Here is a 7708-nt window from a genome sequence, read left to right as displayed (position 1 = left end):
TTGGGCGATGGAGTCATTATTTACATATTTGACCTAAGCTTGGATAGCTTTATTGACTGGACATCTGACTACAAATTGGACACAACTTTGACCCAAACTAACTCAACTTTAGACAGAAAATGGACTGTTAAAAACAACATGACAAACCTCACACCAACTAATCTTCATCTTCAGAATTATAGCCTTCACCACGAGCCCCAGACTGAGGATGAAAGATCAGCACACACATGCGATAAAACAGAAGTAAAATGGTATATACAATGATGGTGAGAAGAACAAAAATGCTCAGACATGGTACCTCTTCAGCAATCAACCATTGATCGACCCTCCGGGATAATCATATCCGTTCATTTCCTTGAGAAGAAAAGCATTTTGGCCACGATATGCTGCGATCTTATAGGGACCCTTCCATAAATTATCAAATTTTCCGTGCTTCCCTTTGTCTTCATTCTGAGCATCCCACTTCAAAACCACATCATCTATTTGAAAGTCATCTGATTTTGCTTTCCTGTCATAAATCTTTTTTATGCGCTCTTGCAACTTGAGAGTATTGTGAAGAACCTCCTCCCGTGTCTGTTGTAAATGAATCATTTGATTAATCCGCCTCTGCATGGGATCTTCCTCACTATCAATTTCTTGAAGCAATTTGACCATCGGAATAGCAAGCGAAGTAGGAAACACTGCATCTACCCCGTACACCAGCTCAAAAGGAGACATTCCAATTGACATTTTATGACTTACCCTATCAGCCCACAGTGCATTCACTAACTTTTTATGCCAGCTCTTCTTATTGCTTTCCAGCAACTTTTTAATGATATTCACCAAGGACTTATTTGAAGATTCTGCCAGCCCATTTCCTTGCAGATGGTAGGCAGTAGAATGCCCCAAGCTGATATTATACTTGTAGCAAAAATCAACCATTCTCTTTGATTTAAATCCTGCTGCATTATCTGTAATTAACTTACTTGGACAGCCAAAACGTGACAGTATATTATTTTCAAGAAACGAAATAATTACCGCATTTGTGGCCTGCCGAGTGGGAATGGCTTCAATCCATTTTGTGAAGTAATCTGTGGCTGTCAATATCCATCTATGTTATCCAGACGATGCCGGATGAATCTCACCGATAAAATCCAAGCCCAACTGCTGAAATGGTGCGCTGACTTCAATTGGTTTGAGAGGCAATGGCTGCAATTTCTGTTTTCCTTGAAAAATTTGGCACTCATGACAACTCTTAACAGCTTTATATACATCTGAAAACAATGAAGGCCAGTAAAAACCTGCTCTTAGGATCTTATTTGTTGTAGTCTTCCAAAACAAATGACCCCCACAGTCACCTTTATGAAAATCTTCCACCATTGTTTTGGCTTCCTCCTCAACCAAACAATTCAGCAATATTCCACTGGGGTCTTTCCAATATAATGCAGATTTAAGGATGCAAAACTTGGCTGCTTTCAACTTCAATGTCCTACTTTTATTTCGAGGCATCCCGGGAGGTGAAGACAAATTTTGAAGTACATATACAATATCAGCATACCGAGGAGAAGAAATAAAGATGTCAGATACCTGTTGTGCTGAATTCTCCTCATCTTCATCGGACATGGCAGCCATCAAATTGATGTCTAGGACATGTAGATTTGTTTCAGCCATCAACTTGGCAAGACCTTGCCCTTTGATCAACTTAGTGGGTTTAATCTCCACATCATACTCTAATAATGCAGCAATCCACTTTCCCCGCCTTCCTTCCGGTTCTGTCTGTACCAACACATCCTTTACTGTCGCGTTAGGAACATAAGCTATAATGTGGGAATGCAATACATACACACGGAAATATTTCAGGGCCTTCACAAGTGCAAGTGCTTGTTTTTCAATGATGTTATACTTTAATGCTCCATCTCTGATAATACGGCTGAAAAAAGCAATAGGCTTCTCAACTCCATCTCTCTTTTGCATTAGTACAGCTGCCAATGTGTGCTCAAAAGCAAATGAAAACAAAATAAAATCTTGTGTGTAATCTGGACTAATTAGAGTAGGGGCTGAAGATAAAACCAACTTTACCAAATTGAAAGATTTTACCGCCTCTTCAGTCCACTTTAGCTGGCTGTCCATTTTCAGCATGTTTGTAATTTCTCTAAGATGCTCAGCAAGATTCGGAATGAAGCGACGCAGAAAATTCAACTTACCATTAAAGGACTGTATTTCTTTTTTGTTCCGGGGCTGCTCAAGTTGCTGAATAGTTTCCACACGTGCAGGATCTATACGGATGCCATCTTTGGAAATAATGTGACCCAAGATTTTGCCTTCACTCATGGCGAAAAGACATTTCTTTGGATTCAGCAAAATACCATATTTTCTGCACTTTTGAAAAACAATTTGCAAGTGATATAAATGTTCTTCATCAGATTTTGAAAATACAGTCAAATCATCAAGGTAAACAACTAAAAAGACATCTTTCTCATTGGCAAAGGCCATGTCCATCACATGCTGAAAAGTGGCACCTGCATTTTTCAAACCAAATGGCATTTTTGCATAATGAAATGTACCCCATGGAGTAGTGAATGCAGTTTTATCACGATCATCTTCCTACACCAAAATCTGATTGTACCCGGAATAGCCATCGAGTAGTGACATCCTTGATGCTCCAACTACTCGCTGCAATATATGATCCATTTTGGGCAGCGGATAATTGTCCTTTAAAGACACCTTATTCAAATTTCTGAAGTCAATGCATAAATGGATCTCACCGGTCTTCTTTCTTACGGGCACCAAATTTGATATCCAATCGGAAAATCTGATAGGTACTATGATTCCAGACTTGTACAACCTATTCACTTCTTTTTCTATCAATGGCAGCAATTTAGGATTGATTCTCCTTAATTTTTGGCGGAAAGGCTTTTGATTTGGCTTTATAGGAATAGTATGTTGAATGATATTAGTATCATATGTTTTCAGATCTGAATAGTCCCATGCAAAGACATTAGAAAACGAAGACAACAATCTGACATACTCCTTCTTTACCTTTGGTGACAATGACTTAGACAATTTCACCATCTTAGGATTCTCAGCTGCTCCAATGTTTACCTCCTCAACACCTTCTTCGGTTGGTCTCAATGTCGGCTTGCGGGCCACATCATCTTGATCAAACAGCTCTTCCAAAGGAATCAATCCTTTAGGAATAAAATTATCCTTAAGTTGTAGCACATCCATTTGATTCACTTCATCAGGTTCTGTATCTATGGAGATGTCTTTAAACTCACCTTCAACTTGCAGAAAATCTTTAATTTCTTCATCATCCTGGAAGACTTGCCAACGTCTTTGATTATCTAGAACTGTAGGACGGTGCTTCACATAAATCTCAAATTTGTTGTTGGAATTCATGGGAATTTTTAAGTTACTTGCTGCCTTAGCCAATGCATCAGCAACACCATTTTGTATGTGGGGCACACATGTCAAAGTATGTTCAGAAAACAGTTTCAAAATATCTAGGACAGCATTCCGATATGCTCTCATACGAGGATGCTTGACCTGAAACTCACCTTTCACTTGCTTTATTACCAACTCGGAGTCGCCATAGACTGCAATCTTCTTTGCTTTCAGCTTTCAAAGAATTTTAAGGCCAGCAATGAGAGCCTCATATTCCGCCTCATTATTTGAACAATCGAATGCTAGTTTATAAGAACATACTCTCACCTTGCTTGGAACTTTGTCTTGGGCAGAAAAGGGACTTCGAATCCACACACCGATACCAGCACCATCGCTGCCCACAGCGCCATCGAAATCCATGGTCCAAAGACCATCTTCATCTTCCTCCAACTGCTGAAACTATGTTGCCTCTGTTTTTTCTGTTTGCTGCCCCTTAGCTTCATCTGTTTGCCTCATGACAGCTGACTTTTCTTCTCTTTCCTTTTGTAAAATTTCTCTAAAATTTTCGGTAATCTCTGGTATATCTTCTGCCTGAACTAACTGACTATCTACGTCATTAAAATTATCAGCAAACAAAACAAATGACTCCAAATCTGTATGTACATAATTTACTGGATGATTTATTGGCTTTTCTTTGCTAGTTATCATGTATTTCATCTTTTGCTCCCGATACAACTTTTTCATTTGACCGAAGACTGGAATTGTAGCATAGGAAAAATCTAGCTGAAGTGTACCTTTCAACTTAGCTCCCGAAGATCTTGAAAGCAACATACCAAACCGCGGAGAAATATCCACCACAACCACATCCATCAAAACATTTTTAGCTGGAATTTGATCTAGGCTTACCACCAAGTCCTTGATCAATCCGATACACTTTACCCAGCTGGAATCAAATGAATACAAATCATGATATTTTCTTGTGATATCCAATCCCAACCTTTCCATGATTGCTTTCGGCATCAAATTGTGCGAAGCACCCGAGTCAAACATAGCATTATGTAAAATATACTCGTGCAACCTCAAACTGATATAGAAGGGAGGAACATCATTTTCAGGAGACTCACCATTCAAAGCAGGCCCAAAAATTAATTCTGGCTGATCATCTTCTACATTTACCGTGTCAAGCATTGGATCAATATTCAGAATTTTGGAAATTTGACCTCGGTAAGTGGTGTTCTTCATGATTTCAGTCAATGGAATAGACATTTTCAGCTTTGAAATTTCATTCTCCAAACTAAATGCTGAAACTTTTTCACCTTCTTTGGCTGGAACTTCTCTTCTTTCGACTTTATCCTTCATTATGCTTGGTGGCTGATTTACCTTATCCGCTGAAGATGATTGACTTACTGAGGGATCAATTATGTCTGTTCCTTTTGGCTGTGGGGAAGCTGAATCATTTTTTGCTGAAGTATCTTTCTTTTTCTGAATGGGATTTATGGGAACAGCTCGGTTTCTTAATTGTCTCTGCTGAGCGGACAAAGCATTGAGATATCCTCTTTGGTATTCTTCCGATTCTTCCTCAAGTACTGCTTCATTTGATAAGATATAATTCTCATCCTGATGTATGATGGAATTTTTCACAAATTCTTCTTCTTCTGTAATATAGGTAGGCAGATCATCAGGAGTGAAAAAGTGATTTTCCTCTCCTATAGTATCACCTTCATCCTTGGATTCTTGACTAACAAAATTCTGTTGAAGCGGAGGTTTTACTTGCTGCTGAACTGCTATTTCTTATGCCCTTGTTTCACGCTGCTTGATTCTGTATTGTGGCTGTTGTGGACCTCGGAAATTAGGATTACAGATCTGCGGTTCCGGCTTGCTGAGATGAGTATTTTCAAGCAACGTAGCTACTTTGCGAAGGAGCTGATCTGATGTAGAAGCTTCTTCTTTGATTGTTACTCGCTTTTCGGCTTTCATCCTTGCTCTTTTATCATTCAAATTCGCTTCAACACTAACAATGATTTTCTGCATATCCTCTAAGGTAGGCGGATCTCTATCTCGCAATGAATAAGCCATCTCCGGATCAAAGCCATCCGGGAATTTGAGAAGTGCTGATTTTCTAGATGGCCTTAAATCATCTGGAATAGCATTGTAAACTATGTTAAATCTGATAATATAATCTTGGACCGACTCACCATGATTACGTTTGAGATTGTTGTACTTAGCATTGATCTGAAGTGGATCCTTTCTGATTTCCCATCGATCTAAAAACTGCTTCTGAAGTTCTTCCAATGTGGGTATGCTTCTAGCTGTCAAACCTCTGAACCATTTTCTTACTTCTCCATCAAATGTTTGTACAAACAAATGCATAGTTACATCCTCTTCATCTATCTCATATAGATCAAAGAAAGTTGTCATCTTGTCTATATGCTGCTGAGCGGAAACACCCTGAGGAGTGCCATCAAACATGGAAATTTTACTCTGATAATCAGCTGGCATATCATACAGATTTTGAGGAAGAGCAAGTGGAGCAAACTGGGCAGCCATTGCTTTAGGTAGATTGGGTCTAGGAGTAGCAGGTGGAGTAGGTGTAGCTGTAGTATGAGGGGTATAGGGAGGTGTAGGCAGAGGAGAAGCGGAATGTGACGAGGAAGGAGAATTGACTGTTGATTCAAGATGTGTGATTATAGGGGATATAGAAATAAAAGGAGGATTGGTCTGTTCGTGCGGAGCTGAAGCCGTGATAGTAGATCCAATATTGCTAGATATAGTTTCTAGGAAATCAGCAAGATTAGTGACTTGGATATCTGTCTGAAGATGTCTTAGGATGAAATTTTCAACCAATTTATTATGTCTCTCGATCTCAAGAGCAGCAGCAAAATCAGGGTTGGGAACTAGAGAATCAAGTGCACTTTTAGATTTGTTTTTTAACAAGGACAACTCAAAACTCTCGTCAAAATCAATGTCTTCAAGATACTCAAAAACAGTTGGACATGAATGAGATTTGAATATGTGATTAGAATCTGAAGCCAGCTTGGATATCGAGGAACAAATAATAACCAATCAGCCTGTGAAAACTCTTAACTAATCATCCAAAAGTTCAGAGTTTACAAATGAATTGGGGTAAAATGCAATTGAAGTGGCCGTATTCACAAGCTCACAGAGATTGACTGAAGCAGCGTTTATCTACTTCCGCTTATGCAAAGCAAAAGCGTTTCGAAGGCTACCTGGCATAACTTCAGGCTCCGTCTAAGACTTATGAAACAAACACATCAATCCACAAACAAGTTTGTTCTCCCCAGTATGGTCGCCAATACGTTAGCGCTTGAATTTGGCCTCAGGCTGAAAAAGACAAAATCCAAGGCAACATCAAACCACTTAGCCTCGTAGCTAGCCCTACGGGGCAGGAGAGGGCTCTCTCTGGGTCTATCTCGGCAAAAGGTCTTCAAAGGGTGGAGATGACCAATAAAGAACACTAATTTTAGGCTAGTAAACTGATTGAGAAAGTTTGATTTCAGATTTTTAGGGTTTTGGTGGAAAACAGGGGGAGAGCAATTTTGGTGCGGGGATGGGACACAGCTTTTGTAGAGGTCTTTTTGGGGCAAGGTAGGAGATTGTCTTGATGCCTTTGATTTAAGTGAATGGATAGGAATGACCGGTGAGGAGCTAAAGTGAGCAAGAAACTTTCGAGAGTTCTCTTTAGACAGAGGAAAACATAGATATTAAGCAAACTTAAAGGCAGAGCATATAAATTATGAATTCTACCTTAACACTTCATTTACTTAATGTGCAGAAAGAAAAGTGGGAAAATGATACACATAACACACTTACAAGTACATGAGAGAAGCACACCATCAACACAAATAACCACAGGAATCCCAAATAGTGCTGCAAAACCCTGGTCTTTCCTTTGCCAAAATTGCAGAGATACAAAGTGTAATACAATAGAAGCTTATCCCTCAAGAGTCCAACCATGAAAATGACTAAGAAAATACATAATATAGGCAAGCTAACACCTTTCCTTGCCTCTAGGGGTCGAGCTCATCATCCTAGGAGCTGTTTCAACCAATTCTAAACTGAGCACTACAATCTAGGCTGTCAAAACAACTTGCCTCTATAAGCTAGGGAACCAATTCATTCATTAAATTTTTGACTTTTTATGAATGAATCTTCTAGAAGAGATAAATAAGTGCCATGACATCATAAAATTACATCAATTACATCAAGGAGGATGAAAAATCACTCCAAAAAGTCAAAACTAGTCAAATCTGCGTTTTGCTGAGCTGTAGGTGAAAATCTGGCAAACTTCCCTGATGCGTAGCGCCCCAATCCTCAACGCGTAGCG

Source organism: Pinus tabuliformis, chromosome J (assembly GCF_031772625.1).
Source record: "Pinus tabuliformis cultivar Carrire ecotype Pingquan chromosome J, CPIR1, whole genome shotgun sequence".
In the NCBI taxonomy this organism is placed as follows: Eukaryota; Viridiplantae; Streptophyta; class Pinopsida; order Pinales; family Pinaceae; genus Pinus; species Pinus tabuliformis.
The sequence above is the reverse complement of the archived record's forward strand: the minus strand, read 5'-3'. Positions refer to the sequence as shown.